The sequence below is a fragment of the Eublepharis macularius genome, chromosome 9 (genome assembly GCF_028583425.1).
Source record: "Eublepharis macularius isolate TG4126 chromosome 9, MPM_Emac_v1.0, whole genome shotgun sequence".
Taxonomy (NCBI): domain Eukaryota; kingdom Metazoa; phylum Chordata; class Lepidosauria; order Squamata; family Eublepharidae; genus Eublepharis; species Eublepharis macularius.
Genome location: NC_072798.1, coordinates 35,880,175 through 35,886,174, shown reverse-complemented (window position 1 = coordinate 35,886,174; position 6,000 = coordinate 35,880,175).

The following is a 6,000-nucleotide window of genomic DNA, read 5'->3' as shown; positions in this document are numbered from 1 at the left end:
GACTATGATGTAATGACCATTCCTTTGTTAGGTGGGTTGCTTGCTTTAATCATCCACAATGATTGTTTGATATCTCTTCAATGGAAATTAATTGTAAGGAGATGATGTTTTGGTAGATGGGGGAAATCTCTGTGTTTGAAGGATGTGTGTTTGAAGAATGTTCTCATCAGAGCTTGGAGAAGGTCACCCTTCTTCCCATCTGTAGCTGAAGGAAGGGGAGATGTGTTTGTGTTAAGAAACAGAAGTTGGCAGTTTTGCAAGCAGAGGGAAGAGATGCAGAGAACAAGAGATGTGCCTTAGTTGAAGGTGAAGCACTTTGGAGCGCTGGGTCTCTCTCACCCTCCCCCCACCCACCCCCATATGATGTGGAGCAGCGGATCTGCTGCCTGACAGGAATGCCTCTTTGCCTGCTTCTACGTTTGTAAGTCAAGCAAATATTATAAAAGCTCTGAGAGTCTCCAGTGTACTCTCATTCAAAGGAAAGTAAACCTGGAAGCATTGCCCCTGGAACTTCTCGCTTCTTGGGAATGTGGGGAAAGTATATGAAAATAAGAAAAGAATACCCTGACTTACTGCAGCGTAACCAATCCCCTCCCCACGCCAACTGTCCACACACACAGTGGGATTAGACTTCTAGGTCAGAGGATGTGTTTTCCACGTGACCTGAAGCCTTGGTATTTTAGAAATTCAACAGCGGCCTTGGCAAAATCACTAGGACTCAATTCAGACATCTGAAACAAAACAGTTAATTGCCAGGCCTGCAGGGTCTTTCCCTCCTCTGTTTGTTCATGTGCCAGTGCTGAAGACAGAAAACTTCATTCCAATGAGCAGTGACAGGGGAAAGGAGGTACCTTTGTGAATGGAGGCTTGTTTTATTTCCTGTAAGTGGGATTCTCAATCCAGATTAAGCCATCGTTGAAGATCTCAGTTATTTGAAAATAAACTAACCTTAACTTGTCAATGTGCTTGCGTTTATTCAGACATTGTGACCGGCTAGAATTAGTTAAGGCTTCCCTCTTCGGTCTTAGGGGAAGAGGAAAATGGGCACTTGAGTTTCTACAAGGTTGTTGTATCAGGTGCTGGCAGAAAATATCCCAATACTTGGCTTATCTGTAAAATGGACAAAATTCAATGCTCTTATCTTCCAGGGCTGTCCCTCTCCCTGCTAATCATAACATGCTTTCTGGTGTCTGCTCATAGTGCAGTAACACCATCTCTGGCCCATCCTTCCATAGTCTTGATTCTGGTGCATGTATAAACTAACTGGGTTAGGGACTCTGAGAATACTTGCAATCCTCAACATTTCAAACCCAAATCTGTTGCATTGTTTGTTGCAGGTATTATGCTGACATGTATGAATAAGACATAATACTGTTTTAATGCATTGGTCTCTAATTCTGTAATCCTTGGCCGTTTCCACACCGCTTACCTTGTTCCTGAAAACAGCGAAATCTCGCACGAAATCGCGCAAGAAGATGCTGCTATCACACAATTTCGCTGTTTTCCAGAACAAGGTAAGCCGTGTGGAAACGGCCCAGTTCTATTAACTGTTGTCTGTATGTTTGATGCTGTTCTTATTGCATTCGTGTTATCTGCCTTGGATAAATGAAATAATGGGATAAACAAATAAACAAACAAATAACCTTGGAAATGTCTTATTGAACTTTCTATGGCATATAACCTGACTAGGAACACCCTGTTAATATCAACACACACACAAACACACACTGATTTGCCACTGCGTGTGGAATGTAAATTCTATCATTCTGGGCTGCTGGTGGGATGAGAACTCATATACTGGGAATATAACTGTGTGTCTATTAATAGCAAAAGTAGACATGCATAGGAACAACCATAGCTCAGTAGGAGAGGCCAAGGTTTGTATTAAGACGTTCCATGTTCGGGTCCTGTCATCTCCTTTTACAGGATCTTGGGGCCAAACTGCATTGCTGACATGGGGGATTTGTGACTAGATCCCCTAAGGTTGCCAGATCCCCTTACCCTAGGGTTGCCAGGTCCCTCTCCCCTCTCTCTGGGAGGGCACTTACCTCATGTTGGGCACAAGGTTATTCTTGTTGTGTGCAGGGGCCCTGGGGCTGACGTGGTGATGTCACTTCTGGAAGTGATGTCACCGTTCCAGCCCCGCGAGTGCTCCCACGCGCCGCACTGGGCCAATTTGTCTGGTTTGGGGCCCAAATCAGCCCCAAACGAAGCACGGGAATGCTCCCAGGGCCAGTGTGGTGACATCACTTCCAGAAGTGATGTCACTATGCCCCCAGGGAGTGCGTGCACGGTGCATGTTCCCTGGGTGCGTGCTGGTGGCAGGCAACCTCCAGGGGGCTTGCTATCTCCTGCCGATTGCTGGAAAATTGGCAAGCGAGGGGGAAAATCTCCAGGAGTTTGCCTGCCACCAGCAGGCACCAGGTGGGAGGGGTAGGGAACCCAGTATGCACATGCACGTTGCCTGGCACAGTGCAATGACATCACTTCTGGGAGAAATGTCACCGTCCAGGCCATGGAAGTGCTCCCGTGCTTTGCGTTGGGCTGATTCTTAAAGAATTGGCATGCTTGGGGCCCAAATGGGCCCAGTGTGAAGCATGGGAGCACTTCTGTGGCCTGCTCAATGATGTCACTCCTGGAAGTGATGTCATTGCCCTGCACTGGGAGTGTGCACCAGGAAGCCCATTCCCCTGCCTTCCCCTTCACCAACCGGGTGAGTGGTGATGGGGGGGGGCAGAGGGTGGGAGCAGAGGCTTCCCCGTCCACACCAGGGGAGTGGCAACATACAATTCAAACTGAGGTACATAGAATTCAAACTCAGAAAGCTGTGGGTGGGGGAATTTTGGATCAGGATTGCAGCAAGGGAAGTTTAGCTCTTTCCTCTTGTATCATTTTCAGGACAGAAGTCCACTCCCTATCACTAGCCCCAAGCTTCTAGTAGGCCCAGTTTGGAAAATAAAAAGATATAATACACATTCCTGTCTTTTTTCCTCTCTGGGGTCTAATAGCTGCTGATGGGGTGAGGAATTTCTCTCAGGCAAGTGGTGTGAGGAAATTTACCACTGCCCCAGCACTCTGGCCCTGATTAACCTTTCCTTCCACCAGTAATGTTTTTATGTTGGGTAATCTAATGTTTGGATCCGGGTGGGGCCTGGAGTTCTTCCAGAATTGCAACCAATTTCCAGACTACAGAGACTGGTTCCCTAGAGAAAATGAGGGCTTCAGAGGATAGTCTGTAGGGCATCCCATCCTTGCTGAGCGCCATCCGTTCCCTTCCTGGGAATCTGCCCCCAAGTGGCCAGGAATTTCCCAACCCAGATTGGGCAGCGTAACACACACACACACACACACACACACACACACACACACACACACACACACACACACACACACACACACACACACACACACACACACACACACACACACACACACACACCCTGTGTCATGTGTAGTTTGGCCCTCAGGCAGCAAGTGCTGGGAAAGACATTTGTCAGCCTGCAACCCTGGAGAGCTGCTGCCATCAGAACAGATAAGACTGAGTGAGATGGACCTGTGGTCTGACTTGCTAGCAAGCAGCTTCATATATGCATATAAATAAATGTGGAGGAGTTCCACTGTGTGAGTCTAACAGTCAGGCTGATGTGCTGTATCTTGTGCTTGCAATGTGAGACACGAAAAATGAGTTTTCTTGTCTAACAAGCCCTTAGAGATTAAAAAATTGCCCTTTCACCTCCTCTCTTTAACTTTCTTTTCAACTAAGAATAGCTTGCCAAATCCATCTTCTTTCTGTTTGGATGGTACTCAGGAATTGAACAACTCAGTCCCCCGTTGCCTTTGACACGCCTCTTTCTAGGTCTCACTTGTTCCCCCTCTCTCTAGGCACAAAATGGAAGAGGGTAGGAATCCTATCCACCACTTTTTTCATTGTGTTCTACTTTTCCCCTGGCTAATAACAAGTGATGCAGGACCTAATGAAAAGGTATGCTGTTGGGACTGACCTCCAAACCAAAGCTCAGAGCAGGGCAAGGGCCATATGGTCATGTCTCAGCTCCTGACATTTCTAGATGAGACCGATTACCTAGATCCTTTACAATATGGCTTTTGACCTAGTTATGCCACAGAAGCTCTCTTGATTACCTCAATGGATGATCGGCCCCAGTCCATTGCCAGAGTGATTATATCCATTAACAGCTTTCAGTACCATCTGATTTGATATCCTTCTGGATCACCTGGCAAGGATGGGCTTTGGAGGAGTAGGGTTACAATGGCACCAATCCTTCCCCAAGTTGTAGGTTTTGACCGGTGGTACTAAAGGATTTCTCTTCTGCCTCTTAGTCTTTGGCCTATGGAGTTCTTCATGGTTCCATCTTGTCTCCCATGTTGTTTAATGTATGATGGGGGAATTTATCCAGAGAATTGGAATAAATTGTCACTACCCCCCCCCCCATCTAATTCCAAGAAGGAAGGAAAGTGATAAATCAGTATCTGGAAGCAGTGAAGGACTTTATGAAGGGTGAACAAACTAGAGATGAATTTATGCTTAATCCAGACAGAATGGGTGGATAAAGCTGATCTGGGAATAGGGTTTCAACTTGTTTTTGACAAAGTTGTACTTCCCCTGACTGAACAGGTTTGCAGGTGAAGAGTAGGGTTGCCAAGTTTGGGCTGGAAAATTCCTGGAGATTTCGGGGGAGAGCCTGGGATGGCAGGGTTTGGGGAGGGGATGGACCTCAGCAGGGTATAATGCCATAGTCTTTCCTCTGAAGCATCTGTCTTCTCCAGGGGAGCTGATCCCTGTAGTCTGGAGATCAGTTGTAATTCTAGGATATCTCTAGGCCCCACCTGAAGTTTGGCAAACCTAGTTTGAAGGTGCACCTAAAGACACAGTAGATGAATGCTTCCTCTCAGCTTATGCTGGTGTGGCAGCTGTGGCCATTCCTGGAAAAAGCAGACTTGCCCTTCAGGGGTGTGTGAGCCCTGGCAAAACCTATTATAGAAAGTCAGCATGGCCTGGGGTGGAAGGAAAGAACAGGAAGTAAATTTCAAATTAGCCAGAAGAAATTCTGAAGACAGCCCCGGGTGAGCAGCAAAAGAACCACAATGGGATGGCTGTACCCTTAAGAACAGGCTCTCATTGTGCAGCCTGCAGCAAATCCCAAACCGAGAGGAGCACAAACATTCCAGAGAGTGTCTGGTGCGGAGCCAGTCTGGCAAGCAACCTGCTGGCATAATCCACCTTTCCCATATATACAGAGGATTCATTTCCAGATGAGCAAAATGTTCTGACCCTCCCTCCTGTTATTACCATGCCTGCACCCCACAGGGATTTCTACTGCTGTGCTTGCGGGAGAGGAGGTGCTTTGTTCCTTGGCCAGGGGAAGGCCCGTGACATGCTCTAAATAAATAAAGAACGAAACAAAATCCTGAGTGTATCATCATCATTACGGCAAAGAAAGAACCACACGCTGCCATCATTAGAAGAAAACCTCCATGTTCCTTCTTGCAGGTCTGCACGTGCCTTGACTCAAAGATACATTCTCTCGCTGTCTGTTGGAATTAATTCAACTGGCCTGTTGCATTGGCAAAAGGGGGGAAAAAGTAGATGAACGAACTGGCTGTGCAGCATTAGCTTCATATTTCCTTGTGGACAGAGCCCCCTTCAGGAGGAAAGGTAAGAAATTAGACCTGGGAGGGATTGCAGAACAGATGAGGATAGATAAAAAATTCCAGTTCATTGGAAATAGCACTAGACCAAAGAAGAAAAAGAAAGGAAAGGATGAGAAGAAACCACTGACAAAGAGAGAGTGAGATCTTACGAGGTAGCCAGTGTGTGTGTGTTCCACTCTCTAATTCTCACATTTACTTGTTTTATGGCCTTCACATAACAGCTATCATGATCAGAAATGGGTAAGGCTGGGACGGTTTGGGATCGCATGTGGGGATCCTATAGGGAGGCAGGTAAGGTGGCAAGAAACATAATCCACAGATTGTTTGCAT